The 19,918-nt window shown below is 45.5% G+C and overlaps 1 protein-coding gene across 4 annotated transcripts in view; it reads right to left on the bottom strand.

Moving 5' to 3' along the window:
- The window catches only part of CPEB3 (cytoplasmic polyadenylation element binding protein 3), a 1,717,782-nt gene that overhangs the window by 1,303,286 nt on the left and 394,578 nt on the right, over positions 1-19,918 (bottom strand). The window lies entirely within an intron of this gene.

Below are 19,918 nucleotides of genomic sequence, written 5' to 3'. Positions count from 1 at the left end.
TAGTGTAGTCACCTGACAAGGGGATGAGAACCTGTGTGTCATCTGCATAGTTAGTATATGAGATGCCCAGGGAGTCAAGTATCCTGAAGAGAGGTCTCGTGAAGAGATTGTATAGTGTGGGGGCTATGCAGGAGCCCTGTGGGACTCCACATTTGATTGGGCTGGGTGTTGCGTTGGCGGAGTCGGAGAAGACCTTCAATACCCTCTCCTGAAGGAATGAGGAGATCCAGTCACACACCTTGGTTGAGAAGTGGGCTGAGGTCGTGAGATGGTGGCATAGCGTTTTGTGCTCGACCAGATCGAAGGCCGCAGAGAGGTCTAGAAGCAGGAGGAGAGCTGGTTTGCCCGTGTCTCTTAGGTCATCTATTTGATTTTTTAGGTCAAGTAGTGCCTTTCGGTACCGTGTCGGGGGCGGAAGCCGTACTAGCGAAGCCCAAGGAGGTGGTTGTCTTCAATGAATTTTTGAACCTGCAGGTAGGCTGCTTTGTCCAGAATCTTGACCAGAAAGGGGATGGTTGTGATGGGACGGTAGTTCCCTGGGATAGACGGTCGAGAGATGTTTTTTTTAGGAGGGGTTTGACCCAGGCTTCTTTTAGGGAAGTTGGTACATGCGATGATTGAAATGATGAATTGATGAAGGCTGTAATAATGGGAGCCAAGGCAGGGGCACAGTCTCTGATAATGGGGGAAGGGCGGGTATCTCCCTTGCAATTGGATGGCTTAATGGATTTCATGAGGTTAATGACCTCAGCTTCAGTCATGTTCGAGAATTCAAATTTCGGTATTTGACTGGGAGCGTCTGGTGGTTGGACTGGAGGAGCCGTTGAGCGCTCAAGGAGAGTGGATAGTGCTTTTTGGTGGGATAGAATTTTAGAATGTAGGGTATCTAGTTTGTGTAGCATGGCTGCTTGAATTTGGTTACACCAGGACTCATCCTGGTGGACGGTGTCTCAAGTTCCCTGAAAATGGCGAAGATTTCCTTAGTATCAGAGTTGGCATTGCTGATCCTGGTGTTGTAGGAGTCTGCCTTAGCCTGTGTGATGGCTAATTTGTACTCTTTGGATATAGATTTGAAAGCAGTTTTGTTGGACTCGGAAGGGTGTTTTTTCCATATGGGGAGAAGTGCTCTCTTCTTGGCACGGAGATCGGCAAGTTCTTGTGAGAACCATGCGTTGGAATGTTTAGTTTTTTTTGCTTTTTTAGCGGTGAGGGGTGTGATGGCATCTACCGCTGTGGTTATAGCTTTGCTGAATGTGTTGGCTAGGATGGTGGGATCATTAGTGAAAGGGGGTAGAAGTGCTGGTATGAGTAGCTGCGGGAGGAGTGAGTCCTTCATCAGTTTTTTAGATCTTCTGCAAAGCCCTGCAGGAAGAAGGATGGAGGGTCTTCCGGGTCCTGGTGATGTGTCGATGTGAAAGTTGACACAGAAATGGTCAGACCAGGGGATGGGAGATACAGCGTGGCGGAGGATGGGGCAGTTATGTTGTGTCAACCAGTCTAGGGTGCGTCCTTTGGTGTGTGTAGGTTTGGTGATAGCTTGGTCAAAACCTAAATTGACTAACGCCTTTTGTAGGGATTGGGCGTTGAGGTCCTTGGAGTCGTTGAGCCCTAGGTTCATGTCGCCCAGCAGTATTACTTTCAATGTTTTTTTCAGGTTGTCTGAGAGCGAGTGGATGAGAACTTCCTGGAAGTCGTTTGTGGGTCCAGGGGGAGATCCACTAGGTGGAATGCAATGGTAGTATTGTGGGAGATTTTGAGTTTGATAGGTAAGTAGTCTGTGTTGAGGCCTAATTCTGCCTACGTTCTTCTAATGTCAAGAGAGTCTTTGGCTATGATGGCCACGCCTCCGCCCCTCTGTCCTGTTCCATTCTGTCTGTGTATGGTATAATTGTCAGGGATGGCCAGTGAGAGGGAATATCCATTTACAACTGCGGGCCACTATTTCATTGTTGCCTGAGACAGTTTCATGCTTCAGCCCAACCATGTGAGCCACCCCTGCCCATTTCTTCCAATCTAAAAAAAGAATAAAAAAAAATAATCTTTTTATTTTTTTACATTTCATGCTGAGCTCTCATGGCCCCCCAGGGATGGACCCCTGTGGGGCCTTGCCCCACAGTTTGAATACCGCTGCTCCAGGCCAAAAGGAACATCCTCCTCCTCAGACCTTTCTTGTTCTTCAAAAATTGAAGTCAAGGATTTAAAATATTCCTTCCTTGGTAGAGGTTTATACATTTTTTCTGGAGGAGCTGTTACAGTGGAGGCTGAAGGTTTTGTAGTCTTTGCAGCTTTTTCTTTTGCTGCTATTTTGTCCGTTTCTGGCCGAACTGGAGCCTTTGAAACTTTTGGCACAAAGGCTTCGGGTCAACGTCAACAAAGGTGGCAATGGCGTCGAGGAAATAGCAGTTGTCGGTGGAGCTGGCTTCGAGGGTGTCGAGACACTCTTCGAAGGCTCGTCCTTCGAGGTGTGTCGGTTCCGGACGGCGTCGATGACCTCGAGCGGTCGACTCGACCAATCTTTATCACTCAGGGTCCTGGAAGGATCCCGATCTTTCCTCCTTTGATCACCCAGGCTCGAGGGCGCACAAGTGTCGGAACGGTAACGCTCTCGGCCGGCTTCCGAGCAAGGGGCGGACCAAGGCTTAGCCTTTTCAAAAACCTCCATCATTTTAACTCTAAATGCTTCCCATTCTTCGGAGGAAGAATGTTTTGTGGGGCATTTCATTTTCTTGGGGGGATTCGTCCATAGACGAGGTGGAAGAGGACCGGTGGCATCTCTTTTTAGACTTTTTCGTCGAAGAAGAAGAGTGGTGTGAACCACTTCAGGACCTAGACCTATGTTTTCGCCTTTCGCATTGAGGAGATTTTTCCTCATGGGATCTCGACTCGACGCTTGAGGCTTTTCGGTCGGGTTTTCGACCTACCTGTAGTTTTCCCTTCCTCTCTCGCAAGGCCTTGCCCGTCATAGCCTGACACTTCGCACAGGCCTCCATGTCGTGGTTTTCGCCGAAGCACCACAGACATTCTCGGTGCGGATCGTGATCGACATTTTGGAACCGGAGGTTTTACATTTCTTGAAACCCGAACGCAGAGTAGTCGGGGTTGACGCTGAGGACATCTCGAATATCTTCTTCACAATAACTGCGTCACAGAACTATCAAGGCCCGCAGAGTCTCCGAAGCAACACGTACTGCGGAAAAAGATAACTGAGGCCAAAGGGCGCCACGCGTGCTACTTGTATACCCGATGATGTCACCCTCGAAGGAGGACTTCGACTCGACAACATCGACGCACAGCGTCCTCTGCCGAGAAAAGATTACCGAAGCAGCTAAAGCTGGACAAATATATCTAAGATGAGGAATACGTTGGAGGACACAATCCATTTGAAGCGCCAGTATACAGCTCTTTGATAGGATTGAGGATTGCAGCAGGACATTTCCAGTTTTTTAGCTTCACCCATAATTTCTCACGATTAACTATGTCAAACACCTGCGAAAGGTCGATGAAGGCCAGCAATATTCTGGGACTTCCCTCCATTACTTTCGCTTCCAATATGCAGAGTATTATGTTCGCCGGTGCGCCAGTTTTCTTAATGAAACGCGTTTGGAAGGGATAGTGTCTTTCTGATAGAGCCGCCCATGTTTTGAATTTGTCTAAAAGGAAAGATCCAAAAAGTTTCCTGATGGTATCCAAGAGGGCAATTGGGCGGTAGTTGTTTGGCTTCCCTTTGTCCCCCTTTTTGTAAATGGGGACCACGTTGGCTGTTTTCCATGATTTGGGAATTTATTGGGAGGTGGCACAGGTCTTGAATATTTCTACGATCAAGTTAGCACAAGGTTCGGAATTGTTCTTTAAATCCAGATTCTAAATCCCACCTGGCCTTGGGGCTCAAGAGTTTTTTAGCTTGGCAATTTTTTAGCAGATCGAGGTCTTATCCTGCTTACCATTCCAGCGTTCTGGAGTGAAGCAACAGTCTGGAGTTGTGGATGTAGGTGGTCCAAACAGATTAGAGCAGTACGACACCCATTGTATCTCCCCTACGCTGTTTAACAGAGGATCCTGTGTGGCCTTCCCACACGAGGCAGTTAGTGCCCAGAATGCTTTTGCTTTTTTCCCGCAAACGGTTACCAGCATTTTTTCAGAGTCTTCTTGATAAAGAATGATTTTGTATGATTTTACCCAGTTTTTGGATTTCCTCTGAGCTTTTCTGGCCACCTCTTTATTTTCTAATGAGGGGAATTGTTTAGCTCTCCTGATTTCCTTCCGCATTTCTTTCCTTTTTGCAATCAGGAGCCATTTTCTGTGTGGCGATGGCTCTTGTTCAGTTTAATGTTGTGGCTCTGTTACTGATATGGAAACAGCAGTGGGCAGTAATCTGTCTTAGCCGTTTATGAGCTTGCGGTGTCCTCTGATTTTTCTTTTAGATATTGTTTAGTAATTTCTCTTATAGAGTCGGAGTTGAGTCTCAAACGCGTGCCTCTGTTGATGATCTCTATCTTTGATGGCATATGTTTTTTTTGCTGAGGTCCTGGTTGTCTGGAAGCACCCAAACAGCCGTTAGGAGGTTGTGGTCACTGTTTGTTGTTCTGGTCACCTCAAATGATATAACTTTAGCCAGGAGATCTCTCGACACGTATACTTGGTTTAGGGTGACTTCACAACCTTCTTGTTCCTATGTTGGGATGTTGTGTGTGTCCGAAGACTTTAAGAAATGCAGATTATGCAGATCTCTTCCGTCCATACAGGACGACCACAGTTTCCCTCTTAGGGCGGGGTCAGAAGAAATTTATCCTGAGCCGCTGGTCTTGTTATTGGTGGTTCCCTGGCTTGCACGTTTCCTCTGCTCTAAGTTCGGTAAGGTGGCGTTGAGGCCCCCGCATAGGATGATGTAGTCAATTTTATTTGTTTCCATGGTGTCATCTATTAATGTTTCGATCTTAGTCATAAACGTTTCGTCCGGTAGGGCCTTCAGATTGCAATACGCATTATTCACGAAGTAGAGCTTACATTCAGTTGTGTCCTTGTTAGAAATGCTTGGATTCCACGAAATCAAAGTTCCTAATGTGAAGGCGTTATCCAGTAGGATTTTTTCCGGTGGAGGACACTGCCTGAATGAATAGCTAAGAGCAGACCCGCACAGGGTCGCCCCAGTGGACCTTGTAGTGCTGGTGAAAAGGCAATGTCGTAGCCATCGATTTGAGGTTTTTTTGTAAGCCAAGTCTCCTGAATACATAGCAGGTCAAAAGATCCAAGATTAATATCCGATGTGGTCGTTAAGTGAGTGAAGCCTTGCATATTCCACGACCCCATAATCACCTGATTAGGTGCTGGTCTGTTTGGTATCCCTCCTGTGTCGGTTTTCGGACTTGTTGCAAATTCTTTTAATGGCTAAGATCTTTGATGGTTTGCCAATAGTTCTGGTAGCCAAGCCCATTTCATTTGCTCTTTTTCTTTTAGACTTTGGCGTATTTCATGGTTAACCTCCTGGTGTCTGGACCTTGATGTATCTTTGGCAATGGTGATTGTCCAATTTGGCAAGGGGCCGTGCGGTACATGTTCCAAGTCAAAGGAGATCTCAAGGATGCTTGTTTCGTCTTTTTTGGTCATTCGACCTGTCTGTGGAATCGCTGAGCAGAGATGAATGGCTTCTTTTGAGGATTGACGTCCCCTTGGGGCATGATCTTGTGGCCCTTTTCGGGCTATGTTAGCCCAATTGGCCGTACGTTGTGTGCTCGATCCCTCAGTCGTCCTCAGATAGTGAGTGTGAGATTGTCTTCTTCTCTCAGGAAAAGGTGTAGTCTGTTGGTGAGGGCTAGAATAACGCTGATGTGTCGTCCTATTCAAGTTGGATCTCGATCTCCCTCTGTCTGTATCGTGTTCGCAGGTGTTGATTTCTCTTAGATCGTAACCCAGTGATCTCAATTTGTTTTCAGCTTCCCTTAACTTTTTTTTTTTTACTGTTGGGGAGAAAACATGCAGGTAAACGCTGTCCAAGGAGTTTTCGTGGACAAACTCTATTATGTTTATGTCATTGGAATCAAGTGCCCTCAAGGTCGGGATATGATGTAGTAGGCTTATTACTGAGTTTCGATTCAATACAACATGATCCCCTTCTTTCAATAAGCGTTCCTGTATGAAAGAGCGCATCTTTGTTGATCTTTCTGCTCTTAAAAGGCAGGCTCTTTTTGCTTGTCTATCTGTTATGACACCCAACACTGACTGTTTATTGTGGTCTTTAAGGCCAGGAGGTGACTGTTTTCATTCTTGTTTTAGGTTTACTCTTGATTTCCATTTCCGAGTCCAGTGCCTATCTTTTTGGCTAATGCTCTGCTTTTCTTTTGCTGCCTCATCTTTGTGTACATTAAGTTTGTCTTTAGTGGACCAACTTATTGATTTCTTTTTGTCATTCTTTATCTTTGATAAATTGCGTTTTTCCATCTCCTTAACCAGGATCAAGTCTTTTTTTTTCCTCTAGAGTCAGAAATACCAGTGATTCTGGGTCCAGTATTATAAGCTTCTATTCGGGTTCCCCGTATGCTGAATTTTGCAAGGGAGACTCTGCTTTTCTTTTGACTTGTTGTCTCCCCACTAACTCGCTTCAATTGAGTATTGGGGGAGATCCGGAATACCGTTCATAAGATCGCTTTCTGTTGGCGAGGTCGTGGTGTTAGAGTTTGCCACCAAGTCTGGTTTAGGGCAGGTTACCGATGACGGTATTTTCCTAAAGCCCTTTTGAATTGTTCCCTTTTCAAATATTGAGGCGGTCCGTTTAGGAAAGGCAATTTTTTTGCCCGTCTGTAATACAACAGATTTTTGTTTGCCTAGGTTAACACTCTCATGAGTGAGTGGCTCCTATTGGTCTACCTTTGGTCGTTCTTTTGTGATTTGCAGAAGGCCATGGTTCTCCTGGATCATGCAACCATTTTGTCTGGATGCTCTGGGGTTGGTCTTGCTTGGAGGGTGGTTTTTAGAGGCTTGGATTGGTGTAGGACTCATCAGTTTGTCTTTTGCGATGCAATGTCCCAGCTTGGCGGGTTTCTAATCTTTGCTTGGTTTTTTTGGGAGTCCCATGGAATCAGGTTCCCCTAATGGAGGAGGTAATTTCTGTGACATCTACTGTCTGCTGCCCTGAAATGAAAAGGTTTGAGTTCTGTTTCTCCATTTGTTTATGTACGGACTCTTGATACACGTGACCAGTGTCCTGGGTTTGAGTGTCTTGCTCCTTTGTATTTCTTTTTCCCTTTTCCCTTTCCTGTTCCATTGAAGTTATGTAGCCTTCTAAAAATGTTAGTTTTGTATGTGAAAGGGCTACCATAGTTAAATGGTCTTTCAGGGTATCGTTTAACGAGTCATAGAGTTTGGTAAAGAGCGCCAAGGCTATAGTTAGCTTAGACATTATGGAAATGAGATCCAATCTTTGTGTTGCGAGTTTCTCTACCCACTTCGCCTGGAAGCTCACTTAGTCTTTTATTTTTCAGTGGAGTCCTTGAAGCTGGGGCGAGATTTGTGTGTTTTGCGGCACTGTCTCCGGGGGGGCTTTTGAGCAGTGGCCTGCAATGGGAGAGTGAAGGGAGAGCTTGGTTCTTGTATGAGGACACCCTTATTGATATTTGCCCCTTTGCATTGATCCGTGGAGGTAGAGTTTAGTTTGGAGCAATCTCTGTGGTTCTGCACAGATCCGATGATTGATTCTTCTCTCTGATCAATAGTTACTCCTGATGTTTGCCCTCTTTGGTCCCTTATTTCACGGTTTTCTTCTTGAATTTGTACGTTGTTGAAGAGGAACTTCTGTCGTGGTTGTGATGCGCTCAACCATTATTCGCTCACCAGCCTACCATTAGAGGGCGTTTTCGCAAAGTGCCACCTTTTGGAGGTGGGAGTGTTGGTAGTATTGTCATTGTGAAATTCCACTTTTTGTTTATGGCTTGGCTGGAAGTTATTTAGGGAAGCTGTTGGCCTTTCCGTCAATTCTAATGTCCCCTCCATTAGTTCAGCGTCAGATATTTCATTTCTCTCAATAGCTGTTGGTTTGGCGCATTTGTGAAAGAATTTGTCCAGGCTCCCAACCGTAGGATGTGAGGCAAAAGTTGATTTTGGCATCTCGTCTTCACTTTTAATACCCAAATACTTGTCGAAGGGTGTGCTCCTATAAGCTCTGTGACTATTTTTGTGGCACATAGCATTGAGGACATGGAAAGCATTGCCACTGGAAAGCCCATATCTCGAGGGCTATGGTCCACAAAAGAGAAATTCATAATAATAGCAATTCTAGCCTGTGTTGTAATCACATTGATGCCTGTATTATGGTATTTTGAGAGTTCACATCCACTGAGTATACTACTGCCTACTGTCAGCACCACTTTGTCTCCTCACTACGTACACTCTCACACTCTTTGTCCACTTGATATTAAACACAGAGAAGGATATCATAATAATACACTCATACAAATAATGAACGTCACACACGCAATTTTGAACAAAACTAACTGCTGGGTATATTCTCACCTACCACAACACGGTGAGAAAGGTCTAAGATGGTACATCTATCCACTTCCACTATCAACGTCTTGTTATGCATCTTTTAGAGCCCTATTCTTTGGTAAGTGGAATGATAGGAACTGGTAACTTTGATGGAACAAACATGAATGAATTTGATCGGCTAGTTTTGTTACCTCTAGGTTGTTCTTTGCGAATAAAAGTACGACCAACACTGTCTCCACTAAAAGTACTGATAAGCATCCTAGACCCTATCAATCAATGATCTCATTTAGAATGTCACCAGTAGGGAACAGAGAAGCAATTCCTCCGTCCTACACCATTAATCATGATCCAGATACAGTTCCATTTTACTTGCGGAAAGAAGGTTTACGGTATGTGGGCACGTATGATAAATGTGTAAACACTGCAGTTCTGGTAATCGAGAATAGGCCTTCTACATTGGGGGACCCATTTACTTTGTTTATCAAAAGTAAGCCTATCCTTGGTTACCGAAAGATTGGAAGGGGATTTGTTATCTGGGGATATAATTGCCAGAAGTTTATGTCACATCCACTGCAGACATACTGAAGCATCGCCCTAGGAGGGGAATAGATGATGATACCCCTCTCCAGATATTGGGAGATGTAAAAAGCCATAGTTCCTTTTTGGGGTCAAATTATAAATTCACAAGATATTAGGAGACTGGCTAGAGTGTTAGAAAACACTATCAACGAAACTACTGGGATATTGCTCAACATAACATTGGAGCAAAGAGCGATTAGGTTAGTAGCTCTTCAGAACAGAATGGTTTTATACGTCATGTTAGCTGAGCATGGTGGTGTATGCAAAATGGTTGGGTCCGCGTGTACGTACCTGACTCCTCCCCTACAGTGTTCCAAGCAATCAAAAGGTTACATATACTGAGCTCTGAAGTTCAAGTCTCTGAAGGGGATTAGGACATTGAAACGTGGGCTTGGAACATGCTTAGTACTTGGGGTTGGAAGATCTTCTCAAACCTTGCTATTTTCACTTGGGTAATTCTGCTCTGTTGCTGCTGTATACAATGCTTGCCTGTTCTAGGTTGTGCATTAGGTGCTTGCTGTTCTAGATCTCTAATGAGAATAAGACCTGGTCCTCATCTTTCTGTAAACATGACTAATGCCTTGATCATGCAAGATGTCACTATCAGTTAATGTCCATCAATGTATATGACAGTGATGATTCTGATGACGATGATATATGGTCGTGTAATACTAGCGCTGTGTTGGCTAAGGCCAAGGAGAGGGCTTGTAAAAACACATCAATATTGTACTATAATGTTGGCCTAAGCACATACACATTGAACCGCGCCATCAAAAACTCCATCTTGGTCGTTTTGCTCTCATTTCCAAGTTTTCATTCTAAACGCGGTACAGATTCACAAAGTCACTGCTTCAGGAGCTCCTCAAAACTTGCCCCTCCACAGGAATGCTAAATCTGCCAAGCACATTGTTTGTCTTTAACTTAGAGCCTTAGAAGCACTGGCACGAATGTAGCTAATCTGTAAATTAGGTGTCTTCCTGTCTTCCTGGGCTCTCTGGCCTTTTTAAGCAGCTAATTGTGAATGTGCATCTTGACGATTAAAAGGAAGCACAATTCATGGCATATGTTGTTCTGAAAGACCGAGCTACTGAGTAGAAAGGCAGACTGACCTTTTAGTCTAGAAATAACATAGATAATGTAACGTGAGGAATGTTTACCTTGTGGTAGGAACAAGATATACTCCTACACCCCACTCGGCTCTATTCCCAGACAGTAAATTATCTGAGAGATGACGCGGAGTGTTCCAGCATGTGTTGCTATGGTAAATTGCCCACGTCTGTAGGTCATGAACCCTCATCACGTGATGGTTAGCACAAATTCACCATGATGTTCTAAGTGTATAAAGCATGCTCACCCCTCCCCTCATGTCTTAGCTCACCTTCTCTATGCCTGTACACAATAAACTGTTGTTTATATATTTGTTCCTCGAGACTGGTGAGTCTTCATTTCTTTGCAGTAGTCTCATATTTTAGGACTAACAGTAGCTTTCTCCCATCTGTAGGATTAGATAGCCATTTTTTCAAACCCTTTTTAAGTTCAATAAACACCCTTGAACTGTGGTCACTTGTGTGTCTTACTGTTGATACCATACCTTTCTTATATATAGTAAAAGTTATTGATGGGTCTCAAATGGAAGGTGGAATGAGAAAAGTCTATTCAACATTTAGATCAGCACCGTAATTGGAGCTGAAGGAACAAGAGCAGGCGAGTACTGTAAGAACAAGGAACGATGAAGAGTTTAGAAGGGAGTATGTGCCCCCGTTGCTACAATAGAAGATAGATAGCGGATGGCGGTAGAGAGGCAGGAACAGCGGATATGGGAAGAAGCAGTAAGGTTAGTGCAGAATAAAGTAAATGCAGTTACAACAGAGCAGGAGTGAAGAACAGGAAGAAGGCAATAGGAAGGTGACGGAGGTCTAGGAAGGGAGATGGAGGCATGGTCAGATCCTTGTTAGGTTAGATAAATCAGTTATAAAGGGATTAAATGTGGATTTGGAGGAAGGACGTGCCGCCAAAGGTACGGAATCAGAACAAGGAGAAAGAGAAGCAGCATGTTATGGCAGTGCCGAATATGCTTCCGGCAATAGGCACAGAGGAGAAAGAGGATGAATGGGAAACAGATGACGAGCAGGGAGGATAAGGGGTAGTAGTTGTGCCTCCCGCTCCAGCAGTAATTAGGGAAAGCGCACCATGGGGCCTTCGGGCGTGCCGTGGGGCTCACATGGCTGTAGGTGTTAGGCTGAATCCTGTGGAGTGCCTTTAGGGACCACTACACATAATTAAGATTACAAGTAGTAATACAAGTTCACCTTTAGTACAAGGATGTACTACACTGTTAAAGTGTTAGCAGTAGCAGAGCAGCCAGACTTATCTCAAGAGCAAATGAGCAGTAGTAGAGATTACACAAAGGACTACAATTACTGTGACCCAAGCAAACACTGACTCAAGGTTTTTGGTTAAAAAGTAAAAGTACATTTATTTCTAGACCATCTGTTCGCACAACACTTCACTTCTATTAAATTAAAATCACACGTAAAATACACTACACACAACCAATTCACTTTGTGCAGTACAATTCAAGGTAAGTACCTTTGGTTTTGACGTACCGGTGTTATGAAACAAAGACGTTACCGGGGGAACAGATGCGATCACTTTTTGACAGTAATGACAGTTCGGTCTTACTAAAGATACGCGTACCCACAGGAAAAAATGTTACCCGAGTTAAAACACACTTAGCACATGAATCAACACAAAAGAGTTCGGGATAAAAATCATAGGCAATACTGTTGTCAAGGCAGATAGAATTCGAGGACACTTTCCTACAAGTGAATAAAAGTCAATAGGCCTGCGCCAGTGTTAAGTGGAACAGGGTTCCTGTTGCTGAAGGTCACACGGTTAGTACAGTTCACGATTCGAGATTACCAGGAGTACTTCGATATTTTGAAAGGAGGAAGCAAAAGTTATAAGAGAAGGAAGATAAGGACAAGCCTTTAGTGAGGAGAAAAGGGTTCACCCTGGTTCCTCGAGGTTGGACACAGTATATTATGCAAGTGAAGAAGAGCTGGTGCTATGGCAGTTGTTCCTGGTAGTTCCTGCAGACTCACGGTTCCTGTGGCTTCAGTCGTGGAGACAAGAAGGACGACGTCTGGAGCGATCTGCACTACCCAGGGATGAGGCCAGCAGCAGCAAAAGCAACAGTCAATAAAAGGTGCACTCCTTTAAAACAGGAGAGGCTCTTCAGGTGGCTATCCGGACCACTAAAGCAGTGTGCAGCGATTTCGACCAAGAAGAGGATCCTCTGCCTGTGGAAGATGAGCTGGTTGATCCCACCATGCTCAAGAGAAGAAGACTCCGGACTGGATCTCCTCTTGTCATTGAAGGGTAGATGGCTCAGGACTGAAGCAGGGCTTCACCGGGACTCGGAAGTTGCAGCAACCGTTTTCTTCTCTGCTTCTCTTCGGTTCCCTGCAGTTCCAGTGGCGACTCTGACTACCAGCCCAAGAATCCTGCCTTTTATGCGAAAATCCCCCATTCACACAGCATGGCTGTCAATCACACAGCAGGGGGTTATCCTGACAAAGCGTGACTTGGGTTTCCAAGGATTCCCTGTGCAGGGGGCGACTACACCCCTTCCTCACATTCAGCCCACCTAGACACCCAGGCACCAAGAGGAGGGCTTCTTGGGAGAAGCCCGCCAAAAGACAGTGAACAAAGAAGGAAAACCTGGTTTGCCGCGCAAAGTAAAACACAAGAAGGACTTTAACAAAAAGAAACGGTGAATAAACCTGACCGGAGCCAAAAGAAAGAGTATTTGGTCAAGCGTGTTTATGTTCGAGGCTAATATAATAGCCTGGAACAGTACCACGTTTATATATTATAATCACAGTAGAAAAGTTAGGGTAGATAGCCCTGCCACCAGCCAAGTCTAAATGTTAAAAGAGCAAAACAAAGCTCAGAGAGGCACAGACAAAAAGGGATAGGAATTAACCCTTTCCAGTACTCCATGTAAGATGGGTGTACTGGGTCTGTAGTTTTAAATGACTACATAACTTTACCTGTTACGGGGGGACAGTAGTCAGCCCCAGAAAAATGGAGTCAGAGGGAAGTCTCAAAGACAACCCTGTGTTACTGCACTGAAGTGGGGCTCATGGAGTGGTGTACTCCAGAGCCCAACATCACACAAACAGTAGAAATACCTAAGGCAAAACACATGTAAGAGTGAGAAAAAGGCTCACACTCTTACCAAGTGGAAAAAATAAACTCCAGAAATCCAGCAAAGCTGCTGGGGTACTCACTAGGTGAGGGAAATTAGCCATAGAATGAGAATTCTCCCTAACAGTAGGGAGAGGCAAAGGTAGGGGCAACTCAATTCCCACTACTCTAGAAGGGTGAGGGGAAGGCATATTATGTCCTGTGGTCACACATGGACCGGAACAATCTAATGAAGACGCTTCCTTCACTCACTGCAGGGGCGGGAAGTGGATTTATGCTTTGGAAAAACAAACCGCTGGTATCATGTTAGCGATTGGGGACATGAAAAGCCTTTTCACAGCCCTGATGGGGGAACGGGCATATCTCTGGAAAAAAAGGGAATATCCAAGGGTTCAACTGAACACAAACACCCATGATGGAGACACCTTTAATAATTATAGGGTACAAGTTTGGGGGGCATTGAGAATGATGTACCCTGATGTGCCCAATAAAAACTCTATTTTAGCAAAAACAATTAACCTAGATGAGGATCCTACTCCCCATATTCAATTAATTAAAGAAATGTGGGGGGCAGAGACAGGAGAAGCATGGGAGAAGAATGTGGCCATCTTCTACCACATGGGGCTCACCATAGAATTTCTGCATGAGCTGGATAAAGTAGTAGGAATAGAGGCCAAGAGTTGGCAGGAGATTCAAGCACAAATTGTGCATTTTTATAAAAGGTGGCAGGAGAAGGAGAAGGAATGCATTGAACATGCACAGAAGGCCAAGCTGGTTCAGTAAAAGTTGGCTAAGATTTGTTTAGAAGGAGCAATGATAACAAGCTCCATAGGGGGGTAGCAGAAACAAGCAGGACAGCAGGGACAAGTGGAAACTGGAATGGGACAAGGATGTATGGATGGGTACGTACCAGGACCAAGACCAATGAAAGGGTTTCCACAAGGTAGGGGTTGATTTTCAAGAGGTGTCATTTGGGGGGTTTGGAGGGATGGGCTCCAGTTTAATGGGCCGATGGGAGGAGGTTATGGAGGGTATGGAGTGCAGTGTTGGGCGTGTGGGAGAATGGGACACGTCGCAGAGGACTGATGAAGCAAACCGCAATATTTCAATACAGGTCCCTGTGGAAAAACTCCTGGCAACAACAAGTAAGACAGACACAAGTGATCACAGTTCGAGGGTGTTTATTGAAAAATGAATTCTGTATGCAGGTTGGAAAAACGCTTATTCTAAGCCCAAATCTAAGATGGGAGCTAGCGTCGACCATCAAATGAAAAAATAGGCAGTCCAATAGCATTGTGTCAAAAACTAAAAAAGGGCCTATACTAAGAAATCTATTGCCAAACCTTACAACTAATCCAAAAAGGGTGTGGGATCCTTCTCAAGAAAAGAAAGAAGTGTTCTCAAATAATATTTCAGGATGTGGTAGCCTGGGTCTCCCTTCCCCACGTTTTTGACACGGGGTAAGATGGGAGCTTGGAGCACAGCACAGTCTTTGGCTTCTCCAAGATGAGACAATAGTTCCAATGGCAGTTCTCAGGACCGTCGATGGCCAACTCTCGTTTCCTTTGAAAGTCTCTTGCCTTTGGGTCCTGGCGTGTTCAAATTAAACACAAATAAACAGTCTCTTTTCCACAGGCTTTGACTTTCACCCCGTGATTCCCCTCTTCTGGGCGCAAATCCCTAGAAAGTTCTTTAATGAAATCAAGAACCCAGATAGCTATGTTCTCTCGCTTTCGAGAACCTCTCAGGTTCCAAAATAAAGTTCCTTTAATAAATGAAAGTTAATATCCAATGTTCACTGTGTGATGGGTTCACCCCTGGATCCCCTCTTCTGGGCGCTGACCCTTCTTACATCATTTCCCAATTATATGACAGTTCTTTTCTCATTGAACTTTTGGGTGATAGCTTCACCCCTAGATCTCACTCGGTCAGGCTCAGAGTCCTCTTGACTGTCAGTACTTGGGTGACTGTTTCACCCCTGGATCCCCCTCTTCCGGGCGTTGATCCCTCTTTTAAAAATCTTAATGTCTTTTTAAACAGTTCCAATGGACATCCCTCCGCCGGGTTCACACTTGTCAACACACTGTTTCTTAGGACTTTAGATTTTCCCCCTTTTCATCAGCATCCCTCCACCGGGTTCACTCTTGTTAACTTTCACGTTCGCTTGCATTTTCGGGATTCACTTCCCTTGCTTTCTCATATGGCGGGATTTGTTTCCTTTGCTTTTACATGGATGTAGATCAAAGTCTATCAATTGTACAGGGATTTTACTTGACCTCCTTTATGATCACTTTGACCTCTTTTAGCGACTCTCCTACGGCTTTCTGGTACCCGTGGGGATAGACCAGTCTCGCCTGAATTAACTCCCATGCGGTGCCGTTTTTCCCCCTGCAGCTGGTCTCCCCCTTACACAGTTCATTAAACATGGTTCAAACTTGCCACTATGCGCTTCTCATTCAACACAGCCCGGTTCTTATCGATTCTCCCCTCGACTCACCGGCTGTGATAAACCGCTTGGCTTTTGGCTTTCCTGGAGTCAATGTCGGAACCACAGGCCCGGGAGCTTCCCTCGGTTCTGCTTATCGACATAAGCTTGCCCCGTGTACCGTTGACATCTGTTGCAAGACACTCGAGCCATTGTTCGTGGTCTTAGGATCTCTCCCTCGAAGGTTCCGCATGCCCGGGATGAAAGGGGCAAGGTAACTTTTGTCCTCGCCACCCTTTTGATTCCTGCGCCAGCTTAGCCGTCTCGTGCAGTCTGCTGTACTCGCCTTGCTCGTACTGTGCTCTCCTGCTCCACCTTTTATCCCTGTGGGCAAAACCAAGGGCAGGCAGGTGTGCGTGATTCTCATCAATTGCCTAACCCTTGTATTGGAACATGTCAGGTAAACGGCTTTGGTGTTAGTCCGTTCTCTGGTGTGTTGTGTCAAAGTGTTTGTATCGGAAAAGGGGGGGCAGTGGTTTTGAATGTCCTACGTGGTAGGATGTGGAAAAGGTATTAAAAGAAGGGCAATACCACGTCTCACCCGTCGGTGTCCCACTCCGCGAGGACCCCCATCCAGGTGATCCTCCCTCACAGGTCCACCCGCAGGAACTGGATCCAATAGCGATGGCCGTGTCCTGGCCACCTGGATGACAGATCCCTGGGGACTAGTTCGGGAGACACATTCAGGTTTCTCACAGTCCCCCACAAATGAATCCCCCAACTTTGCCATACGCCCCAAGCTCTGTGCCATTACAGGAAGTCCAGGTTGATAAAAACCGAGGAGCTGGAATGGCACAGATCTATGTACCCCCACCGATCATGTCATCCCAGGCACTTGTACAGGCTTAGGCTAAAAACCCTCTACCCCACGGGACAGTCATCCACTACACCGGAGCAAGTGTGTTCTGAGGAAATCCTTTTTCACCTTCTGGTGCACATATGTACCAGGAATAGAATAGCCCGCAGGAATATCTAATGTGTCCAGTTCTATTGGTTACTACTGATCCGGAATAGGAACCTCAAATAGGAGTGTAGGTAGGTGAGCAGACGTTTTCATTTATGCTTGATACTGGGGTTATGAAATCATGCATCAAAGAAGGTGATTTTCCCCTATTCGGCAAAATGATGGACATACAGGGAGTTTCTGTGGCTGTCCTATTGATTCCTTAAACCGAGGATCTGCATATCAAGGTAGGTAAGCAAGTTTGATCTGCTCCCTTGTTATACTGTAAGAATACCCCCTGCAAATCTTTTGGGAAGGGACTTCCTGAGCACGCTTAATATGACAATAACTTTTTTGAAAGACGGCATAGTATGCTCGACTCCAGAATTGTACCCGGTGCGAGAGGGAGCGCATTCCCCCGCATATTACAGGTGACAGCACAACTAAGGAGGGCGGGGGGGCAGTGCATTTAGCATTATTTCTGTATGGGGTGATGATAATGTTGAGTTGGGTCCCGGGAATAAAAGATCGAACATGGCGTGTACCTCTTGAATCTTTGTTTTGGACTGCTGAGTCACAGGAGATAGTGCCAGGGGCTATTGTTAGCATTCAGTTAGAAGCAGTATTTGTCAAGAAGGACAAGTTGGTGGTTTCAGGCACCGATGAGGAAGGAAGTGAATGGCGCACTGTGTTGTGCATCGATCCAACCTCATCGTTAAGAGACATGTCCGATGTGAAATTGTTTGGGGACACAGAAGACACAGGAGAGATGGCCTTTGAGATTGGGGTGCCTTGCCAGGCAATGAAAGAGCAAAGGGATGTACCACAGACTGTGCTCGTCATTAGGAAAACATATTGGGAGGAGGATTTGGAGAAAGTGCCACACAACTTGTGGACCAGCAACCCTCATGATGTGGGGTTATTGAAAAGTGCAGGCACATTACAGATTAAATTAAAATCAGAAGCAATATTGCCACAAGTTAGGCAATACCCCATGTCTAAGGAGGCAGATGAAGGGATTTTTGAGACCATTATTATTGTTAAAACAAGGCATTATATGACCATCTGTACCCCCATGTAATATGGCCATCTACCCTGTGAAGAAAGCAAAGGGGTCCATTTGGAGGATGGTTCAGGATTTGCAACCTCTGAACAACATTGTTGAAGCAGAGTTTCCAGTGGTACCAAATCCTGCCACCATTCTCTGTAACATTCCTACTGGGTCGACCCATTTTACAGTATTTAATTTAAAAAACACCTTTATCTCTGTCCCCTTGATATGATATGATATGGTATTTGTAACGCGCCTATACACAAGTGTTTCAAGGCGCGACGAGGCAGGGAGGGAGGGAAACAAGGGGAAGACAGACAAACGATCCTACTAGGCCAGGTGTCATTCAGATCGCGCAAGTGCAGAGGTAAGGGGAAAAGGAGGAAGTGCATGGGGAGGAGGTGGGGGGGAAGTGCAGTACAAGGTAAGTAGCGTAAAAAATAATAAATAATAAATAAAAAGGGCCAGCTGGTGGCAAGTGCGAGGTAAGTGCAGAGCAAGTGCTGGGAAGGGGGCTGTAGTGATACAGTGACAGTCCCACAGTGCAGGGGGAGCCAGGGAGGCAGTGCAAGTGGAGAGTGGCTGGGCCCTGGACCGGTTGCTGAGAGTGGCACAGATGCAGGTTTAGTGCTGAATTCAGTGGGGAGTTAAGCAGGATTAGCAGGGGAGAGGGAGAGAGAAGGCAGAAGCGAAGAGGAAGGTTTTGAGGTGCTTCCGGAACCAGAGATGGTTCTCCTCAAGTTTCAGGGAGGCAGGAAGGCTGTTCCAGAGGGAGGCCCCTGCTGCGGAGAGAGACCTACCCCCAGCTCGTTGCTTCGCGATTCCAAGTACCTCATGGCGTTTACGTATAGTGGGCAGAGATTTGAGCCCACAAGGTTACCCCGGGGGTACAGTGAATCCCAGAGTATTTTTAACATGGGCATTCAAATGGATTTGGGAAACGTACAAGTGCCAGTACTACATTTCAGTACATGGACATATTATTGGTCTGTAGTGATTTAGAATAGCAGTGTCGAGGAGACACAATCAAGCTCCTCACCCAGCTCACGGATAAGGGGAACAAAGTGGACAAAGGTAAATTGCAGTATTGCCAGACAGAGGTAGTATATTTTGGACAGGTAATATAGTCTGCAGGGAGAAAGGTGATGCCTAGGAGAGCCACCGCAGTCCAGAATATGCCTCAGCCAGTTGCAGTAAAACAGATGCAGCAGTTTCTGGAGCTCTGTAACTATTGTAGGTCCTGGATTTCTGACTACTCTAGTTACACAAGGCCCCTACTTCAAGCGCTTAAGGAAGCACAGAAGGAGAAGGGTCCGATAAGATGGTGAGAGGAAATAAGAACATGTTTTGTGGAACTCAAGACTGCGATCAGTAATGGTCCAGTTTTGGTGACCCCGAATTACCAGAAACCGTTTTTCTATTTTCTCATACAGATGGAAAGGTAATGACAGCAGTCCTGGCTCAAAAAACCTCATTAGGTTACAAGCCCTTGGTTTACTACAGCAAGTTCTTTGATTCTTTGCGATACAAAAGTCTTCAACCATTACTATGGGCTGCCCGGTGACATTTTATGTGGATCATGCAGTTTTTTGCCATCTTGAAAAAGTCCAAGTCTACTTTGACAAACCAAAGAGTATCAGGGTCTGAAGTTATTTTGTCAAATGTTTCCATACATCCGGAAAACTGTCTCCTACTCAATCCGGCAACATTCTTATCCGAACCATTGAAACTGGACGATGTTGTGCATGACTGTGCAACTTATGAGGGAGAAGAAGGAGAGGACGAATGTTAAGGAGGATGCCTTGAAAGGAGGCACGGTACTCTTTGTTGACGGGTCAGCGATTGATTTGGACACTGGTGAGAGGCACACACGGGTGGCTGTTGTAGCTCTTGTGGATGGGTAACACTGAGTTGGAGTAGAGAAACGACTGCCTCCCCATTACTTCGCACAAGCGGCAGAACTAGTGACACTCATCGAGTCGCTACATATGAGTAAGTGCAAGGCAGTCACCATCTACTCTGACGGGACTCCGGTCCAGCATGGCACACTATCCCGACTAATCGAAGCACTAACATTGCCCTTAGAGGTAGGAACAGTGAAGTTTGTGGTGAACACTAATAGAACTGATTTAATAGCACTTGGTAACGATGCTGCAGACAGAGTGGCAAA

The sequence above is a fragment of the Ambystoma mexicanum genome, chromosome 8, assembly GCF_040938575.1.
Source record: "Ambystoma mexicanum isolate Mex_15411 chromosome 8, UKY_AmexF1_1, whole genome shotgun sequence".
Classification (NCBI taxonomy): Eukaryota; Metazoa; Chordata; class Amphibia; order Caudata; family Ambystomatidae; genus Ambystoma; species Ambystoma mexicanum.
This window is presented reverse-complemented; position numbering and strand designations above follow the sequence as displayed.